At 41.5% G+C, this 22,425-nt stretch overlaps 1 protein-coding gene and 1 non-coding gene across 11 annotated transcripts in view; one reads left to right on the forward strand and one right to left on the reverse strand.

The window, feature by feature from the left end:
• The window catches only part of SEMA6A (semaphorin 6A), a 193,144-nt gene that overhangs the window by 54,211 nt on the left and 116,508 nt on the right, over positions 1-22,425 (forward strand). The gene's annotated exons all lie outside the window — the stretch shown is intronic.
• On the reverse strand, positions 20,517-20,682 carry LOC140705084 (U1 spliceosomal RNA). The gene has a single exon (XR_012084629.2). It is a non-coding gene; the product is annotated as a U1 spliceosomal RNA (small nuclear RNA).

Here is a 22,425-nt window from a genome sequence, read left to right on the forward strand (position 1 = left end):
CTTTTTTTTTTTTTACTTCAAGCTTGTATCTGTCATGGGCCACATAAGGCATGGTGAAGACTACTTCTGGTTATTGTTGCTTTTTAATGAAAACAGGAAATGCCCATCTGGGTACTTCCTGTTTCATTTTTGACAGGTGGGGGCCTTGAGGGAATCCCCACCCCCATTACAATTCCCAATGCAGAAAATGTGACCCACCTCCAGGAAAGGAAATTGGGGTTTGTTTGTTTTTTACCCTCCATCTTTAAAAAAGAAATTAAGTGGGGAGCTCAAAGTTCACCTTAAAGCTGCAAAAATGACCCAGGTGAGCCAGCTGTATCCACCACAGTGGTCGTCTCTGGTCCGCAGTATAGCCTCTACACACAGTTGTTTTATGGTTTAGTTAACTGGACTTTGAAATTTAATGTGCCATTTTACAGTTGTCAAAGTATTTGCGCAATCAGACATTGTAACACAATACAAGTGCTTGTAAAGAAGCTACAGGAAATACATGTGATATAACGTGAGAAATACATCATGATTGAATGTTTGTTTGCAAGCGTATGTGATTGTGTATAGGCAACTATGTGCATATTATAGAAGACGAGCTAAAGAGAAAAGGGGCATTGGCACTGATCTGAAACGGTGTTGTCTAGCTTGTGAGCCCTAGTGATAAAAAAAAACACAAAAGTACCCTCATCCATCCATTTATTATCATAGGGCTTGGCAGGTTCAGCAGGTCTAGAGGACAGTGTAACCTGGATTGTACCATAGACTGCACCCTTTTATTGTTCAGAAAGTAGATTTTTGGCTAAAACACAGTGTGTTCTACATGTAGCACCGTCGTCATCTTCAGCTCATGATACTGTTGAATTCAGTCGTGGGAACAGATGCTGGGAGCTTGTAAAAAGGCCAAGGAACTGCATGTAGTTGCCCATCCATGCCTCGGGTTAACTTTATGCTATCCATCATTGATATAGTCTGGCAAGGGGATTGTCTGAGAAAAACTATTGTTCCTTTAAAAATTCAATACCCCACGTCCAAGTCTCAATGAGCCTGATCCTCAATTGAAGCAAATGAAGACAGAGCTGGCAGAAAACTGCAGTAAGCAGGATGAGAGTATCCTATGTTTACAGCTCATCTTAATATGTAACTCTTGGGGAAGTCAAAAGGGATTACACACGAGGAATAGCTGCCAAACTGAGTTATTTTAGGCAGCACAGTTTTCCACTGAGGCGGGATCAAGTAGTTTTCTCCCCACACATACAGCATTAAACACACAGCTGACACTCCATAAATAACAAAGACTCAGAAATTGTGATTACTAATGTTTAGTTCCCTGTTCCCTAAGTGTATTTTCTTTATTCTGAAGTAAGTGCAAGGGAGAACCTGTCTGGATTGGAATTTATAGTGTGTAAGAAGGATGGTTTAATCCTCCTCAGCCCATGTCTCCCTCTGTTCTTTCAGAGATAACAGATCTCTGGTGTCCATACAAGGTTTTCTAGAGCTTGGGAAAGTATCCATTCCTTTTTTGGAGGACAGCTCCCAGAATCCCCAAATTCTGAGACTTATCCTCTTGGAAAAATGATGACTCCGATTGCTGAGGTTTTACTGTCTCTTTTTCCTGCGTGTAAATGTCAATCATCACTTAGGTTGTCAGCAGTTGCTGAACTGAATTGGAAGCTTGCCTGTTTTTCCTGTTACAGCAAGAAGATTGAATGCCAATAAGGCATGTGAACAGAATAAAGAAGAGTGCTCAGTTTAGTTCTTCTTGATACTTTAACCTAGTTGGTAGTATTTTCTTTTCTGAGTGGATACTTTTTAACCTACTTGGCAGTATTTTCTTTAATATGTTAATATGCATGAGAGAGTTTTCCCAAGAATTGAAATAGATGTTAAAACAGGGCTTTGTTTAGACCAGATCTTGGAGAAACTGCTTTTCAGACTTCAACTTTCAGAACAACCACCTCCCCCCCCCCCCCCGGTTAGCATGAAGGAGATTATGTCCAAACTTAGCATCAGGTCTGGAACCTGGGCATTCTCCTTGGCCCAGCTCTGTCTTGGGATTCCCAGATTACAGCTGTATCCATATCAGCTTCTAATCAACCGAGGCTCATTGCCTGGCCCTACTCCTAACTAGAAAAGGAAGCTCTCAGAATGTTGGTGCGTGCATTGGTGATCTCTAGGACTGACTACTATAATGCACTCTACACAGGGCTTCCCTTGATGTTGACCCAGAGATTTCAGCAGGTTTAGAATGTGGCCGCGAGGCAGGTGGCAGGTATGAGTAAATTTGACCACATCCCCCATCCTGGCTCATCTGGATGTGATTGAATTCTGGGCCAGGTTCAAAGTTTTGACACTCATCTTCAAAACCATCCATGACTTGGGACTCTGTCTTTTTCCCAAGATCATCCTCCCACAGCACCAGATCCTCCCACGCCATGCTATTCCATGTGGCCACTCCGAAGGAGGCCAGGAGATCTTCAAGAAGATGTTGGGCCTTCTCAGCAGTGGTAACCAAGTTTTTGGAATGAGTTCTCAATCAAGCTGCACCTGGCCCCCTCCCTCTCCATTTGTAAGAGGCTGCTGAAGATGCTGCTCTTCTGAGAGACCTTTGAATGCAGCCTCACTTGAGTTTTTTTTTGCTTCTTTTCCTGCTGTACCATTACGCCGTAATGCAGATTTAATTTGCTTGTCTGCTTACTCTTATGTTTTTATGATTGTACTGTATCTTTTTCTTTTGTTTGTTGTATTTTTATACATTGTTAACCACCCAAAATAATGCTGTGGCACTACTGAGGCAATATATAAATGAGAGTGAGAGTGAGAGAGAGAGTGGTTAGTTAGAAAATGAAAGCAAACGTTTCAAATCAAGGTGCAAGGTCAGAATTGGCCACCTGTAGGAATTGTAGCATACTTCCCTTCATTTTTCTAACCTGCACACAATATAATACATGAAGAATGTATAGTGCAATGAATTACTTTCACACATGAGATTAATAATGAAGGCAAGATGACTGCCACAAAGTAATTAGTAATTCAATGAATTCCATAAAACAAAACAGTGTTCCATGCTCAAGTTTCTAATGGTACTTTTAAATATCCAAACTGGAATTGAATTGGTGATTTTTATGCCATATGAAATCACCAAGCACATGGCAAAGATATACAGTGGTGCCTCGCATAGCGAGGTTAATCCGTTCCAGATTAACCTTCGCTATGCTGAAGCATTGTTGAACGGGGCAGGGAATTCCAAATGGGCCGAATACTCACCGTTCAGCGATGCTTCTTAATGGCCGGCAGCCATTTTCGCGCCCTCCCCTCACTTAACAAGGGCGCAAAAACACTGCGCGCGGCCATTTTGGGCCATTTCCGGGCTTCCGGTGGCCATTTTGTCCGCCTAACAGCTGATTGTCGGGGCTTCGTTTTTGCGAAGATCGGTAAGCGAAACGTTTACCGATCTTCGCAAAGCAAATTTTGCCCTATCTAAAAAACGTTGAGCGATTGCATTAGCGATCCCAAAAAAGGGATCGCTATGCGATTTCGTTGTTGTGCGGTGCGCTCGTTAAGCGAGGCACCACTGTACTCAAAATGAATGGGACTGCAAATTATGAAATAATCTGAAGAGATCATACGTCTACATCAGGGGTGTCCAACCTTTCACCTTCCCTGGGCCACATTAGAAGATGAAAATTTGGTTTGGGCCGCACATACATTTGGTTTGGGCTGCATGGGGGGGGCAGCCCTAGCCTTCCTCCGCAGCCCCGCTCCAAGCGCACTTACCGGCAGCTGCGATCTTAGACAGCAGAGGCTGTCAGCTTCGACTCTGGCGGCTTTATGGGGCCGGGGATGGTGCAATGCAGTCACACAGCCCCTCTCTCCCCTCTCCTCCTGCTCCTTCCTTCCTTCCCTCTCTCCCCCTCTGCTGTTGTGACATGCCCCGGCCACATTCTGGCCGCAAGCACCGGCAGTGTAACTTGAAACTTTGGAATTTCTTTAAAAATAAAAAATTGCACTGGGCCACATTACGAGCTGACCTGGGCCACATGCGGCCCTTGGGCCACAGGTTGGACAAGCCTGGTCTACATACATGTGTTCTCTGTCCAGAGGTCATTTTGATAAATGCCTGACAGGTGGCCAGAGAAAGCCAAGGGCACCACATATTTGGCTACCCAATCAATTTTGCTCATATGCAAGTAGTCCTGTACAAAGCACATTACTTGAATATGCATCTCTGGATATTTAGGACAGAAAATGTCAAACTTTAGTAATGATGAATAAACATACAGAGAAGCAATTCAGAAAAGAAAAAAAAACCTCTCTACAAGTTTTGCTTTGATTCGAATATATTTTAGTGAATGTGTGTTGATGATCATGAATTTAGTCCCTCACTGCTGCAAGTCAAGACTGAAAGACTATAGCCAAGAAATCAGAAGAAGACCGAGACTTGGAAGGGCAGCAATGAAGAAACTAGACAAGATCATCAACTATAAGAATATGTCACTAGAAATCAAGGCCAAGATCATCCTCACTCTTACATTTCTAATAATCACATATGGGTGTGAAAGCTGGACATTTAAGAAAGCACATAGGGAAAAAATGATTCATTTGAAATATGGGACTGGAGGATTGCTTTGTGGATATACTGATCTGCCAGAAAGATGAAAATGTGAGTCCTATATCAAGTCAAGCCTGAACTATCTCTGGAGGCAAAAATGTTGAAGCTGAGGCTGTCCTCCTTTGGGTGCATCATGAGAAGACAAGATTCTCTAGAAAAGACAATAATGCTGGGAAGTGTGGAAAGCAGCAGGAAAAAGAGGAAGACCAAATACGAGTTGGATTGACTCTCTAAAGGAAGCCAGAGGCTTGAGTTTGCAGGAGCTGAGCAGGGCTGTTGAGGACAGCACATGTTGGATATTGCTTATTCAAGGGGTTGCTGTTAGCCAAGGGTGACTTGACAGCCCGCAATGACAACAAGTCCTTCACAGTAGCAGAATATGAAAGGGAAACTAGCTAAACCAGGCTTACAGGCCTGGTCCAAATTCAGGGTTAGGGAATCTTTGGCCCACTAGATCCCCTCACCCTGCAATTTCTGTTAGCCTATCCAGTATTGCCAACTATAAAGCATTGCATGAGCTGTAGTCAAAAATAACTGGAGGCCAAAAGTTCTTCATTGGTCAGATAACTCATTGAAACGGATCACTGGAGCCAAGGGTTGGGAGTTCAGTCCTCCAGTGTGCCTCCCCTGTGAGGCCTAGGGGTTAGGCATCCTTCAGTCTCGAAAGACTATGGTAACGTGCTCTGTATGGAGGACTTGTAACAGTGTGGCTGAGAAGGCCGATTCGAGAGTGACAGTCTCTTCCACACTGAAGACAAATCCAATCTGTCCCCTGTCCAGCTCCCTGGTTTTGCTGCTTTTGTGACTTCCTCTTTGCCTCGGCCTGCTGGACAAGGTCTCTTCAAATTGGGAGAGGCCGTGATGCAATGCCTGCCTCCAGGCTGAACGCTCAGAGGTCAGGGTTTCCCATCTGTTGAGGTCCATTCCTAAGGCCTTCAGATCCCACTTGCAGATATCCTTGTATCGCAGTTGTATTCTCCCTCTGGGGCGATTTCCCTGCACTAATTCTCCCTACAGGAAATCCTTTAGAATCCTACCATCAGCCATTCTCACAACTTGCCCAAGCCAATGTAGGTCTAGGGCATGCTAAATTATTCCAGAGCACCTACAGAAGATGGTAAACCACTTCTGGACTGATAAACCACTTTTGAAAATTGTGTACATAAAAAAAGAATGAGAAGGACTTCCCTAAATTGGAAATTACTTGAAAGCATACAATTATCTTTTATTAAAAGTTCTCACTCCTCTAAAATCTTGGTGTTCCAAGACCGTAATGCTTTTAGTGAAATTATTAGAGTAGCTTTCTGAAAAGAATCTTTATTTATCAAAGGGTTTCCCTGGGATACCAGTAAAGATTTATATTTAGGCTTGCACACCAAAATGATCCAAGGAGATTCATTGCTGGTACATACATTGCATACACAAACATTGTAAACATCTTGCTTGTATTTTAACAGAGAGTGTTTCTTCTTTTCTTTCTACATTTAGAGTAATGAAAATTAAGTTAGTCCTATAATCTGCTTTAATTAAGCTAATTTAATGTCTCTTTTTGTTTGTTTGTTTGTTTGTTTTCTAATCATATTTCTAATTATGTGGCAGAAGACCAGAAACTAAATCCTACCATTTTGTAGGCTGTACCAATTTTATTTATTCTATTTTAGTTAAAATATTTTTATCCCACTTTTCTCCTAAAAACAGATGGGAAGTGGCTTACATCAATAAATTATTCTATTTTTTAAAAAGTAATTAATGACATTATATTTAAAATGTTATGTAAAGACATTACTAAAAACAGATTTAGAAGTAATGAATTACAAATCATCCCATTTTAAAGTGTTTCCTAGACAGTTAGTGACTCAGAAGAAGCTTGCCTGAAGAAAAAGGACTTTGCCTGCTTACAGAAGGACAGCAAAGATGGGGCCAGCCTAGCCTTCTGTGGGAGGGAGTTCCAGAGTCTGTAAACAGCAACTGAAAAGGCCCGCTCCTGTGTCTCCACCAAGCACACCTGTGAAGATGGTGGGACCAAGAGAAAAGCCTCCCCTGATGATTAGATAAATAGATACCTATTTGTTTGTTTGTTTGTTTGTCTGTCTGTCTGTCTGTCTGTCTATTTATTTATTTATTTATTTATTTATTTATTTATTTATTTATTTATTTATTTATTTATTAGATTTCTATCCCGCCCTTTTAGATAGAGTCTACTCAGGGCGGGTTCCATTAAACATTATAAACTAAAACAGTTAAAACAATTCAAAACAATAATGTCAGTAATGCTCAAGATGGGAAAAACAGAAAATTATAGTAAGAATAAAGTCAAGTACCGACAGGAGGGAAAGCCTGCCTGAAGAGCCAAGTTTTTAATTGGCTCTTTAAAACACCCAACGAGGGAGCCAGGCGGATCACGGATGGAAGGCTATTCCAGAGCCGGGGGGCCACTGCCAAGAAGGCCCAGTTTCTTGTTCTTTCTTTCCGGGCCTCTCTCGGTGTTAGGCCCCTCAACCATCCCTTCTAGCTATGGCGAGTGATTCAGGTAGATCTAGGTGGGAGAAGGTGATCTGCCAGATATTGAGGTCCTAAACCATTTAGGGCTTTATATGTCATCATCAACACTTCGAAGTCAATGCAGAAGCGAATGGGCAGCCAGTGCAAGGCAGCCAGAGTGGGAGAGACATGCTGGTATTTTCTCACCCCACTAAGGAGTCTGGCTGCCGCGTTCTGCACCATTTGAAGCATCCGCATCAATCTCAATTCAAAAGCATAAGTTCTTTGGCTGTCAGCCTTCTTTATGGTCCAGTTCTCACTTCCATATATCGCTACTGGAAAAATCATAGCTTTGACTATGCGGACCTTTGTCGGCAAGGTGATGTCTCTGCTTTTTAAGATGCTGTCTAGGTTTGTCATCAATTTCCTCCCAGGAAGCAGGAATCTTTTAATTTCGTGGCTGCTGTCACCATCTGCAGTGATCATGGAGCCCAAGAAAGTAACTGCCTTCATATCTTCCCCTTCTATTTGCCAGGAGGTGATGGGACCAGTGGCCATGATCTTAGGGTTTTTTTTTATGTTGACCTTCAGACCATTTTTTGTGCTCTCCTCTTTCACCCTCATTAAGAGGTTCTTTAATTTCTCCTTACCTTCTGCCATCAGAGTGGTATCCTCTGCCCCTTCAAAATCCAGCTTATATTTCTGGGAGTTCTCTGTCCACATTCTGCTGAAGCCTACCTTGTAGGATTTTGAGCATAACCTTGCTAGCAAGTGCAATTGTACGGTAGTTGGAGCATTCTTTGACACTGCCCTTCTTTGGGATTGGGATGTAGACTGATCTTTTCCAATCCTCTGGCCACTGTTGCGTTTTCCAAACTGTTTATTCATAAGGGATTTGGTTTAGATTATACCTGACTAGCCCAGTGGTTTTTCCTATTTTCTTCAGTTTAAGCGTCAGTTTTACTATAAGAAGTCGATGATCAGAACCACAATCAGCTCCAGGTCTTGTTTTTGCTGACTGTATAGAACTTCTCTATCTTTGGCTGCAGAGAATATAATCAATCTGATTTCAGTATTGCCCATCTGGTGATGTCCATGTGTAGAGTCACCTCTTGTGTTGTTGGAAAAGAGCGTTTGTGATTAACAGCTTGTCCTCTTTGCAAAACTCTGTTAGCCTTTGCCCTGCTTTGTTTTGAACTCCAAGGCCAAACTTACCTGCTGTTCCTTTTATCTCTGGACTCCCTACTTTAGCATTCTAGTCTCTTATAATGAGCAGAACATCTTTCGTTGGTGTCAGTTCTAGAAGGTGTTGTAAGTCTTCATAGATTTGGTCCATTTCAGCCTCTTCAGCATCGGTGTTTGGTGCATAAATTTGGATTACTGTGATGCTGAAAGGTCTGCCTTGGATTCTTATTGAAATCATTCTATCAGTTTTGAGATTGTATCCCAGTACAGCTTTTCCCACTCTTTTGTTGACTATGAGGGCTACTCCATTTTTTCTATGGGATCCTTGCCCACAGTAGTAGATATGATAATTGTCTGAATTGAATTCACCCATTCCCCTCCATTTTAGTTCACCGACACCCAGGATGTCAATGTTTATTCTTGCCATCTCCTGTTTGACCACATCCAGCTTACCAAGGTTCATAGATCTTACATTCCAGGTTCCTATGCAGTATTCTTTTTATTGCAGCATCGGACTTTCCTTTCACTTCCAGGCATGTCTGCAGCTGAGCGTTCTTTCGGCTTTGGCCCAACTTCATTAGCTCTGGAGCTACTTGTACTTGTCCTCTGCTCTTCCTCAGTAGCATGTTGGATGCCTTCCAACCTGAGGGGTTCACCATCCAGCATCATGTCTTTTAGCCATTTGTTTCTGTTGATGGGGTTTTCTTGGCAAAGATACTGGAGTGGCTTGCCATTCCCTGCTCCAGGTGGTTCGTGTTTAGTCAGAACTCTCCACTGTGACTTGTCTGTCTTGGGTGTCCCTGCACAGCATAGCCCAGAGCTTTGCTGAATTGCTCACGCCCCTTCACCAGGACAAGGCAGCAATCCATGAAGGGGAATGTTCAAAGTACCCTTTCCTATTACAGAAACAAAACTGAACAAGATCTAGCAATGTAGTAAAGAATCATTTAAATGAATTTGGTTACATCTTAAAGTGTCTGTAGAGATTTTTTTCACGTTATTGGCAGAACTCTTAATTATACACAGTAAGTGGGTATTCATAAAAAATGTGACACTCTGTCCCTTGGCTGGTCACACCTGTGTTGAGTCAATTTTGGGGGAGAGAGTTATGTACTTAATTCTTTTATACCATCTGTTGACCAATTACAAAGAACTTGCCTTCTCCCACTTTTCTACCTCTATTCTAATCCTCTAAGTGAAATCCATGAGGGCAATACTAGTTTGTACTTTTTACCATACAACCCAGTAGCTCTTTTAAAGAATGGATAAGCTTCCTGTTCTTTCTGGACAGGGACTGTGCAAATAAAGCTTTCATAGCATCTGGAAGGTCACAACTAGCCTCCCACAGGGTGACAATGGTTCCTCTTTACAGCAGATAGTATTTCTGAGGAAAGGAGTGATAGAAGATAGAGTCTATTTAAACCTGGTCGACCCAAGATCTGTTGAAAGATAAGGAACCATAAGAAGAGAGAGTAGGAGCCTTGAAATTGCCCATCATCAGTAGAACATGGACAGCAGAATGAGCAGGCACAAAGGTCCTCTGATTAGTGTTTGTCACTATCATTAACTTTGCTGCATTTCTACTTAGTCTATGGTCATTGTTTATAAATCCACATCCTTTAGTATCCATTAGTATTTTAACATATTATACCAAACCATGTCTTCTTTTCCGTCCTTGTTTAGTGATGCCTTTCCTCCTTTTCCACATAAAGGACTGTTTTCTTGCAAATTACTGTGGCATAAGTGGCTCCCCTAAATATGAGGCTGATGAGCTGCGTTTGGCTTACTGGGTCACACATTTTACACAACAGCAGCAAAGGAAATTGCTGTTCTTTTGCCTCCTCCTTTGAAATTACCTTGAGACCCCACGCTGAGGGAAAGGCTGTGGTAAAACCTGTGTTTCAATATTTGTTGTTAAGATTATAATCAGGCCAGTGAAATAACAGAGATTGAGAAAGGCAAGTTTTTTGTTCTTCAGAAAGAACTGTAGGCCTCTCACAATGGTCACTTTTTTCCAATATGATTTTCTATACTTCCTTAAACATGCATTTCAATCACAAAAGTACTGTGACTAGGGAAGAGTGAAGTGACAGATGTTACAAATGAGTTATTTGTCGCTGAATTCATTTCCAGTCAAGCAGAAAACTATGGCTCCACACCTTCTCCCTGTGAGAGGAGGGGTGTATATTCCATTCCTGCAGTGAGGAGCTGGAAGAGAAAAAGAATGAAGAAAAGGAAACATGGGAAGGGAGAGGGAGGCCACACAGGGAGGTTTTTGTGGGGTTATGACTTGTACAATTGGACTTGTATTTGTACACATTCACTACATTTCCTAAACTGATTTCAAAGCCTGGAGAGATGTGCACACTCAACAGGCCATCGTACCTTCTCCACTGCTGATGATTACTAGGGAAGTGACCCTTCTGCAAAACTGAAACAAAAGAAACTTTACTACATGTGTATATCTTAGGCATATTTTCAATGACAACCAATAGTACACATATGGTACTACATTTAGCTGTGATTTTGAGGGGACTAAAACATTTCACTCAGTCATTCATGTGCCTTTCCTTTTAAATTGCCAGTTTTTGACCTTCACTATGACTTCTATGATGACAGAATGAGAATATGTATTGTCTGGAGCAAATCTCGTGAGACCTTTTTAAAAATGCACATGAATATTTCATGCAGACATGCTTGAACAAAATGAATTTTCTGTGTAGAGCAGAGGGAGGGAACATGCAGCTCATATTTCTGATTCTGCACTTTTATAGAGTATATATTATATTGTTTGAGGCTTGGAAGATTTTTCTCAGTGTTTCTAATCCTACACAAGTAAGAAGGCCCTCTCTTATGAGCTCTAATCCTCTAAGTGAAATCCTTGAGGGCAATACTAATTTGTACTTTTTATCACATCATACAACCCAGGAGCTCTAGATGTACCCAACCTTTCACTAATCAACTAGGTTTTAAATTTGGTTGCCAGCAAGCTACATAACATATGGTGCTAAGCTCACCAAAAGCAAAATTCTCTCCCTGCTACTTGCTGGTTGTTGAATACACTGAGATGGCTTCTGGTAATCTCAGTGCATTATTCTCTGACAACCAATAGTACACATATGGTACTACATTTAGCTGTGATTTTGAGGGGACTAAAGCATTTGTATTTTAAAACTAACACAGTCCCAAAATGTATCAAGTAGTAAAGAAGGCAGACATCTAAGATACACATGTGGTTCTTGTCATGAAACTGGTGTATCTTATGTGTGATATAAACCTGATACCCTAACCTACATAACATTTTGAGTCCATTCCCTCTTGCCCGTGTGGGATATTTGAAGAATCTTGAGGAACAAGTAAACTCTATGTGATACGTTATTAAGATGTTGAACAGAGACAAGATATTTACACAATTTTAAGCAATTATTTTGCCTGTGTAGGGTGTCTGTGGGCTAAAGCCAATTACAGCTTCCAACTAAAGTTGACACATTGAAGGAATAAGACTTAGGATGTCAATGATAATGTAAGCCCCCTTGATTGAATGGACTCTAATAAACATAATCGGGTAGAAATCAGATATAGCTGAAAGTTGGGTCTAGCCACAAGAATTAACCCTCAGGAGTTTCTCCTTACTTCCCTATATGGCCTTGCCATAGCTCTAGTATAACATTTTGCAAAGAGAAAGTCTTGGGAGAAAAACATGACTGTTCCTCACTGGCCATCCCATAATGGCAAGGTCATAGAATAAACACACACACACTGAAATTTGGTCAAATAATTTTTTAGAATTGTTGCTTCACTAGGAACTTCATAGATAAATACAGTGGGATTTGTTCTGCTTATAGAGCAGGTGAATTTGATCTATATTTTAATGTCTGTGTGAAGTTCAAGGGAGATTCACTGTCTTCCAGCCTATTTCCTGCCAAACTTGCTTTTTTTCTCTGCCTCAAGGGAGCTGATTCAGTCATGTCTTTTCTCCTGCACATGTTCCTAAGAAGATGGGGGCATGTCTTTAGGTGGTGTTTTCATTTGGCATAAGCACTTAGGATGTGCTTTTCAGGACATGCCCCCACCATCATTCCTTTCCCCCATTGTCCTCCAGTTTTTTTTTAAAAAAATTACATGTGGATTTAATAAGCAGCTATTATGCTGTGCTATTTTCTGCTGTGTCACCAATGAGCCATTGCATTAATATACTATAATACCACTTCTGCACCTATTAAAAGAAAAAAGGAATGAAAGAAAAAAAGCTGGGTGAAATGAAAGACTTTCCCATCGTATGTGTGTTTGGAACACTGCCACTTTTTCTTGAACAAAGCAGATCCCTGTTGAGAGGTGAACTCACCAGGGATAGGATAGGAGAGGCAGGACCAGAGGAAGGAAGGAAAGAAATAGAGCTGTGGACAATAATGCACCTCACATCGGAAACAAATATGAATGGTGAAATCGCAGTTCAATCTGCAGTCTTTGTGTATCCACTGTTTGAGCTTTCAGAAGTAATAGCAGGCTGCGAATCAAATCACAGCAAAGCTCAATCTGATCGATTCCTTTATCCAGTGTAATAAAGCCCTTAGTCAAAAACATGTTGAGTATCCCATTAGAAAATACTATGTACGAATAAAGTAGTTACAATAGGTTCTTTGATTTGATAACTCTCTTAAAGCTGTGTAAGTGTCCTTGCTTCTCCTCTAGATCTTAGGAGTGTAGGTTTTCTGAAATTTGACAGTTCGGAGCTGAAGTTAAAGACACTGGGTGACAACCAGAGCCCTGCCATCATGACAGCCGGCAATGCAAGGCATTTGTCAGAAACCAAATGAAATGAACAGGTGGTAAATATGTAGCCACAGAGCTACAGCATGGGGTTTGTTAAAGTTCAAGCCTAAAGATTTGTATGATCTCCAAACGTGGATATGAAGCTCACATGAATACAGCCAAAAAGCTGTAGACTGTAGGGAGATTTTCCCATTCATATCGCCAAGAAGTGTGAAAAAAATGCAACAAGGCAGAGCCAGTACTGCATGCCTTAAATATACTTACTGGACACAGCCAAACAGCTGAAAATCTAGTATTAGGAGTTCATGGGAAAAGCTTAATTAGGAAGGCTCTTTGCTGGGTGGGAAGCAGCATTAGAGTCCTGAAGTCATCAGGGATCATGAGGCTTGGCTTGGTTGGCCAACATCATATGATTTTTTAAAAATAATTTTGTACAATTTTTATGGTAGTACTAACTTTATTTATTTATATATACATACATACAAACTTTATACACACACACACACACACCACCTTACTTGTTTTTCACACCAGTGAAAATGCACAACAGTACTTGACAGTTAAAGCCAATGTAAACTACAATAAAATTATACAGAGGTATAATAATGGATTAGGTGGCTGGATAACTCAGCCATTTAGATATCTGACTGCATGCAGATCCAGAGGTTGGGAGTTCGATTCCCCACTGTTCATCTTAGGAAAAGGGCCAGCCTGTGTAGCCATGAGCAAGCTGCACAGTCCCAGGGTACCCACAGAAGAAAGGGATTTAAACCACTTCTGAGTATTCTCTACCTGGAAAACTATGAAAAGATTCACCGTACATCAGAATTGATTGGATGGCACATGAATATTATTTATAATAATAAATTGAAGTTGTTTGTTTATTGGCTGCCTTTCTCTACATAAGGGGCAGCTCACAACAGATTAAAAGAACAGAATTAAAAATACTATATAAATATCATATTTAAAAAACAGTAATAAGAGAAGTAGAATTTTACTCATGAAGCAAATGCCTGACTGTAGAATCAGGAACCTGAACACTTTATTCTTCTGTCCTCCAAATTATATTGTTAACCATTTGAAAAGTGGCTTAATATATTTGTTGTAGAAGCTATGTAGATGTCTCTTATTTCATATCAGCAATTTGAATGCTTATCAGATTTGCAGATGACACAAAATTAGGTGGAATAGCTAATACCTTGGAAATCAGAAACAAAGCTGAAGAAAATTTTGAGAAGCTCAAGCACTGGGCTGAAAACAACAGAATGAAATTTAACAGGGAAAAGTGCGAAGTTCTGTACCTGGGGCAGTGAGGGGGAACCAAACACACAATTACAAGATGAGAGATATTTGGCTCAGTAATACTGTGAGCAAGAAGAATCTTGGAATTCTTATAGTGCAGAAGCTGAATATGAGCCAACAGTGTGATGTGGCTGCAAAAAAGCCAGATTTTATTTTAGGCTGCTTTAACAGAACTATAGTCTCCAAATTACCATCATATAGAGGAGGGCAGGATCTGTTTTCCATCATCCCATATTGCAGGACATGTAATAGTAGGCTCAAGTTACAAGAAGCCAGATTTTGGCTGAATATCAGGAAAAAATTCTTATCTGTTACAGCAGTTAAACAATGGAACCTATTACCTGGGGCAGTGGTGAGCCTCCAACGCTAGAGGCATTCAAGAGAAAAGTAGACAACCATCTGTCAGATCTACTTTGATTTGGATTCCTGCATTGAGCAGGAGGTAGAACTCAGTTGTTTTATTGCTCCCTTCCAACTCTATTATTCTATGATTCTATGAATATTTTATGCCTGCCTCATTATCAAGGCTTTTAAAATTCTCTAATCAAGAAGCTACCTGCCAATGCATTACTTAGATTACTCAGCAAGGTAACTACTCTTAACATAATTGTTGATCACTAATTTCTAGGTGGAGTTTCCGCAAAGGTTTCCACCCTGAAAACTTACGTAGGAGTAATCAGGACAGCAGTTTGTTATCTTGAGTTCTACATCCAGTCAGAGGCTGATTCACTAGTTCTGAAAAAGGAAACAAAATAGTTGCTCAGCAAGAAACACAGTTAAGAACAGAGGGCTCATTGTGGACGACACAGGGATGCTGCTGGGAATGCTTTTCTGCAGCAACCGATGCCGTCCGGTTCAGCCCACGAAATTGTAGAAACCCAGGTGTAATGGAGGTTAGCTATTGTGATGTGAAAGTGTCATGATGTGAAGCAGTGAAATGTTAAGTTAACAAAAAAGAATATCTTGTGTCAGAGAGATGCAAACATTGTACACAAGGTGGAAGTGCAGGGCGGGAAGGAGACTTGTAGAAATCCTGTGTGTTTCACTAAGACACAGCTAATATCAGGAGGTCCTGGGGCTTTGTGTTTGCCTACAGCTGTCTCCTGTGTTGGCCCACATATACAGCATCTTTGTAGGCAATTCATCATCCTCATGCCCTAGACTGATCCTGCCCCTCTTTGCTAATTATTGGGCCCTCCTGGATAGGATTATAAGAAGACTTCTGGCCCAGTTAAACTTTACTGTAACAACAAGATCATCCTGATTTCTGGCATGTCCCTGTAGCCCCACTATTCCCAAATGTTTCATCATCACACTCCTTTTTTCTTTCTTTCTATGAAATTTTTGTGCCTCCTCACCTCTCATTTACATCATCCAACCCCTTTTTATCGTCATCATCATCATCAACAACAACTGCAAGTTAAATTAAAAATAATTTTAAAGATGGTTATCAGAACCCATCCATCCATTTCTTTTAGGCTGTTACAACACATGGCAAATCTTTACTATTTATTCCCTCTCTTCTCACCAGCCCTTGATTCCAAATTGTTACATTTAAGTACACACTGAGCTAGTTACCTCTTCTCTGAGACTTCATGGATCTCCTTATAGTCTCTGTGGTTACCTCCTAAGGAGATGTCTTGTTAGGTCAGCCTCTTCTTTTGACATGGTACAGTATCTGGAATCTCCAGTAACAGAGCCTGTGTGTATGTTCTTTCTTCTGCTTATGGGGAAAATAGTGCATTCCATTACAGAAATCAGACATACAGAATTAAAGTACATACAGAATTAAAGTACAAAAGAGTATTATTTCAAATCTCTTGGGTTAAATAGCCAAGTTTCTCCATATGTACAATATATCACATAGAAGTACTCTAGCTGGCTCTCTAGTGTGACATTTTCTGATGATCTTCTCAAATCCTTGTTGAAAGGGCAGCAAGTAATTCCTGGGGTAGGGGGAGATGACTTTGACTTGTTCTTCCAATTACTCAGAGTATAGATTAGATGCTTTTCCTCTCTAAAAGATGGCTCATCCATCATTGCCAGTTCATGTATTCATACACTGCAACTTTCTCTCTCGTACTAGCAGACATCTTCCAGCTGAGCTGCTCCAAAGAAGTGAAGCATATAGTTAATAACACAGCCAGTCATTTTTCTTTTTTCCTTTACTTGAACTCCTCCATAAACACACACAGAGACATGAATGAAAGTTTTAAAAAGCACTAGTATCTCTAGAAAACTGTGGTCTGGACTGGAGTTGCTGTGGAAGCCCTTGTCTCAGATGATTGTTTTGGAGTGGACATATAAATGCGTAATGACAATTGGTAGAATTTCAGGTATGTATGGAGGGGGCTTCAATGTTCCGATTCTGGAACAAGAGAGTTGCCAAAAACTGAGGTCACGTGGTGGATTTGCACTGTTAAAAGATCTTTTCAGTTTCCAGTAAAGTCCACAGTTTTCAGTGGGTCTGATTGCCCTGTGAGTATAATTCAAAACAGGAATAATAAAATTACAAAATTATTTTTAAAAATGAAAATCTCTTTTACCTTAACAGAACCTACTTTTCAGTGGTTGTTCTCATGCATACTTAATAGAATTATGTGGCTTTGTATTGATTCTGAGGTGTAGCAACCCTGCTAGGCTTTTGAAGTTATGAAGTACTCATTGGTGAGTTGTCAGCCTCTTCTGGTGGTGCTCTGGTACCAAGCGGCTTGCCCAGGGCATAGAACTCCATCAGTTGCAAACACACTTCAGGTGATCTTACCTGGTCCCTCTCCGGGAGTCATAGTGGGGATTAGAATTCCTGCCCCCTGCGCCTGCTACCTATACAGTGGGGTCTCTACTTAAGAACGTCCCTACTAAGAACAATCCAACTTAAGAACAGCTCCATTTGCTAAATTTTGCTTCTACTTGAGAACAGAAATCCAAGATGAGAACCTTAGGTCATCTTAGGTTAAAAAAAATTCTCCCCCTAGTGGTAGAGTACGTATTAACCAGCTTTGCATTAGTTCCTATGGGAACTAATGCTTCAATGTACGAACGCACCTCTACATAACAAAAAAACAGCCAGAACGGATTAATTGGTTTTCAGTCCATTCCTATGGGAAATTTTGCTTCAACTTAAGAACGTTTCAACTTAAGAACACCATTCCAAAACGGATTAAGTTCTTAAGTAGAGGTTCCACTGTAGTTTCTATGGACGGAAAAGAGCAGATACGGATTAAATGGTTTTCAATGCATTCCTATGGGAAATGCAGATTCAACATAAGAGCTTTTCAACTTGAGAACCACCTTCCAATACGGATTAAGTTCTTAAGTAGAGACCCCACTGTACCGCTATAGCAGCCGTTAACAAAGGTATTAATTTGTACATTGTCTTATGCGTCTCCCTGGAGCATACGCCCAAATAACAGTGTGTAGGATTGCAGCCTATGTTTGTTACCTGGTGCTTTTACTTGGCTCTCAGTTCGAAAGTGTTTGAGCAAGCCATCTCGGAAGCCACTTAGCCACAGTTGCAGTGAAAGATTTGCTTGCTATCCTTGTTCTGCCTTTACTATGAGCTCACACTTGTGGACAAATTGCCTTTAGAATTCCTTGTTCCTTGTGGACAAATTGCTTCAGGGGTTCCTAGCGCTCAAGTGAGCAAACATTTTTCTTTTTCCTTTTGTTGCTGATCCTTGGAGCTGTACCTGGAGAAGCCAGTTTCAGAAGCATGGAAGGGAATACATTTATAAAAACAGTTTGTCAACAACTGTTTACTTGCCTGCAGTTTTGCCTGTCAGGAGTTATATAAATCATCCGGATCATTTTTCTTGCTTTCTAGAGCAAGAGGAAATGTTTTCCCCTCTCATCCACTCTCTCTCTCAATTTCTCTCTCTCTCTCTCTCTCTCTCTCTCTCTCCTTTCTGCTCTCCTCACCCCTCACTCCTGACAAATATTTTGTAAAACCCCGCCTCTGTGCCCATACATCATACTCTGCTGAACAACTTTCCACTGAATCTGAACTTGAGGTTTGCTCTTGCTGTTGGCAAGATGACTCTACTTGAGTGGATTTTGGATGCCGTGCTCTCAAAAACGTTGCCATCATTGCTGTGGAAGAAAGGCAATGCCAGGGCATATTGCATGAGTGATTGGCTTAATCAAGCTCTAATTTACATTTCAAAATGATGAACATTTTTGGATGGTTAGCATAGCTTTGATCAGCATTTTTGGACTATAGTAGAAATACATGGAAAGTTACAATGACTTGCAAGCTAACAGTGATTATATTTGAAATGCATGCTGCACAAACTTATTTCTCTCAAGCTAAATCAAGCAAAGCTGATGAGCCAGTTTTCTGAATAAACTGCACTAATGTAGGCTAACGTTAGGTATCCATAATTACAACAAGATGGGCCATGCACTGTAATTGCTCAACAATGGACTTAAATGTGAAGATTTGCATGTCTTTGTTTGCTTGTAACATTATATTCATTTTAATGGAATTCTTCAGAACTGTCCTGAAACCAAAATAAATGCTCATAATCAAAGGATATCACATTTCCAAAATTTTGCTTTGAATGTTTTAGCTTTTAATATGGTCAAAACACGTTAATGTTTTGGCTACAGTCAAAAGGTGTGTGTGTGCTGGACCTGTATGCAAGCAATTCATTTTTCATATATTTTATTTCTCAAAATTTCTCTTTTGGAGCCTTTGAAGTATGTCCTACATATAATTTATTCAAGAAACTGGATAGCAGGTATGCACACAAAACAATATTCATGAACTTGAATTCGAATTAGACCATTGGCTCATCTAGACCAGTGGCCTAAAGCTGAGCAGGCCCATCCCTCGGGAAGCAGAGGTTAAATAAGAGGACTACAACAACACACAAGCCTTTGCCCCCTTACCCCAAAATAATGATGCAAGACAAGTATTATGGGATAAACATGGCCCATACTTTATTAAATAATCATTTGTGCCCTCTGTAAAAGGGGGGGTCCTGCTGTAGTGTGGAATTCAGGTTTAAGCACAGAGGTCTCAATGGGCCCCTTACAAAACAAATGGGCAAGTCTTTAGCCCTAAGTTCTCGTGGTTGTGAAGACAGCGAGAACCCAGCCGGCCCAGATTTGACCACCCGTGGGCCTCAAGCCAGCTTCTCCTTGTTGACTGTTGGATCAGGTGTGGCCCCAGCACATCTTTCCCCCCAAGCACTGTAATCACATGATCCGCAGCACTGGGAGGTCAGATGACATTATCTGTGATTACGATGGGACTCACCGAAACCTGTTCTATCCACACTACCTGCTACAGCATACGGACTAGCGACACTAAGTCCCATGCCTGCCATCCAGCTTCATAAGCTCCAAAAGCAGCCCCCCCTCTTGATGTCTTTAATAAAGACATCCAAGCCTCCATCAGAGAGCACACGATCACTCCGAAAGAGCTCAGGCCTATTCACGTGGCTCTCCTTGTGACCAATCACCGATCTAAGGTGATTGCAAACAGCTTTGCATGCTTCCATGTTAACACGCCTCTGCACCGTGTTAACCTGCTGGACACATTTCGCTGCCATCCACGCACGCCACAGGATGATTGTAGACCATATAATGCTCAATAGCAGGGCATGCCGCCCTCAGCCATTTTAGGTCGCGAATTACATCTAAGATCAAAGCCATTCCTCATGTCTGGCTGGATCATTACCACCCAAATATATTAGCAACACACATGGGGAATGCAGTCCGAATGCAGCAGCTCTGCCAAATTGGTCCCATTGCACTCATCGGCTCCCCTTCCAGGTTATCTGGGCTCACACTGAAAGACCCAGATTACAGCCTCAGGCTGACCTGACTCCCTGTTGAGCTTCCCAGAACATAACTGTGGCCGATAATCATGATGTGTTGCCTCTTTGCCATTACCACTTGACCTGCAATGACAAAACAGCCAGGCGCCTGCCTAGACGTGATGGAGTGTCCTGATATATCTATAATAAGCCTTGGATTGGCAAATATGAATCAGAACCATCTTGTCCACTATCCTCTCGTTCTGTCATTGCAATGCAACTTTAGTAAAAAGTAGGTCTTATGTAATTGATGGTTCTTGCAAAGCATCACCCATGGGGCTATGGCTGCAAATTTAAATGGTAGAGGATGGTGAACACAGCCAAGAACCAAAGGGTAAAGAGATTGTAAAAAACCAGGGAAATCACAAATGTAATCCTCCATTAGCACAAATTATGCAGTTGAGTTCCCCACATTTAGGGAAATCACAGAGATCAGCAGCACACCCAAAATGCAATGGATGAGCCTCCCCCTGGGAAAACCACTTTTATGACATAGTATTTCCCCTGCAAGGTATTAGTTAGAATGGCTCTTGCACCTCATACCCCCTTCTGTCCCCTGCCCCCCCAAGGCATGGTGACCCCCTGCTGCACCTCCCACTCAGTACAGGGCTGCACAGCCCCAGTCCTGCCAGAGGCCAAGAGAGCTCCTCAGTGTTTTGGAGTGCCCTGTGGGACCCCCATCAGGGGCTAGATGTTCCTCCCACAATCCTCTAGTGCACAGGTATTAGCATATGCTAATACCTTATGCTAATACCTATGCACTAGAGGATTGTGGGAGGAACACCTAGCCCCTTTCATAGCGGTAGCATTAAGAACACCATCTCCCAGCTGCTAGCTGGGCTTCAACCAGGAGCGTGACTCCCTGCCAGACTACGGCCCCCAAGTTAGGCCAGACCGTGGCCTTGTCCCCAGCTCCCCTTAAGAGGATTCTTCTATAAGCTGGGGCAATCAGACGCTCACCTGCTGTTCCCACAATGCCTGGATGCACCTCAATGCCCCAGTCCTCCAATAAAATTATGATAGAAGAGGATGGGACAGGATCAAAGCAACATCCTATTACAACTCAGTATATGCCCCCTAAGCCACCCCCAAGGAAATGACAAAACGTATAAACTATATGAACCAACCAGTAGTTGAGAGAGAGAGAGAGAGGACCAGGAAGGTAAAGACTGCTGGAGCAACTCCTCATTCTTTTTAATATACCAAGCGGGCAGACTGGAGTGAAGCCAAGTCTGCTTGTCTAGATCCTGCCTATCCACCTCCACTGCCATTTTTGCCACTGAGGACATGTGACGCCTCCACACTGACAGGAGCTCAACTTCATGGCTCCCTGCTGCTCAGGCTGCTACTCCACCTACACCCTGAAGCCACTCCCCTAATGCATACAGTATACATACATCTTTTTATAGCTTGGTGGTACTTGTTAGTGGTGTGAACACTTAGTCTGTAGAAGAGGGGTTGTTTGGTTTTGAATTTATAAAATTTATAAAAGGTACAAGAATCAAAGCAATGTAAACCATCCAGAGTAATGGCCAACACACTAACCGCACAATATACACGTTTATGAAATCAGTAAGTGTGAAATCAGTGGCTATTGGCTTGAAAGCTGTTTTCCAAACTCTTGATGTGTCACAGACAAGTTTTATTGCACTGGAGATATAGTGTGTACATGTTCAAAGGCACTAATTTGATCACTGAGTGCTGGCATAAAAAGTAATTCGGGGTTGAACCTTGGTTCATACATTGGATATTACTGGCAGATATGCTGATCCACTGACATGAATGGCAAGAATATCAAACAGAAGGTTGTGACTGAGTAACTGGTGGAAATTGGTCTCAAACACTGATACAATCCAGACAGATGATACTCTGAAGACTGCTGAACCATGGCGGATTTTCTGCAACACTGTTCTTTTGCCAGTAATTTCATTCTGGAATACATATTTCTATAGCTTTGCTTTGATCTCATTTAAAATAAATAAGTTACGATAGCCACATATTCATACTTTGGATATATCATGAGAAGACAAGGCTCATCGGAAAAGACAATAACATGAGAAAAAGTTGAAGACAGTAGGTTAAAGAAGAGGGTCTAACATGAGACAGGTTGACTCAATGAAGGAAGCAATGGCCCATACTTAGCAAGACCTGAGCAGCACTGCTATCGATAAGACCTTTTGAAAATCATTAATTCTTAAAGTTGCTGTAAAGGTAGAAGTGAGTTGACGGGATGATGTGCATACACAGCCATATTTTATACTC

This window comes from Pogona vitticeps, chromosome 2 (genome assembly GCF_051106095.1).
Source record: "Pogona vitticeps strain Pit_001003342236 chromosome 2, PviZW2.1, whole genome shotgun sequence".
NCBI classification, from domain to species: domain Eukaryota; kingdom Metazoa; phylum Chordata; class Lepidosauria; order Squamata; family Agamidae; genus Pogona; species Pogona vitticeps.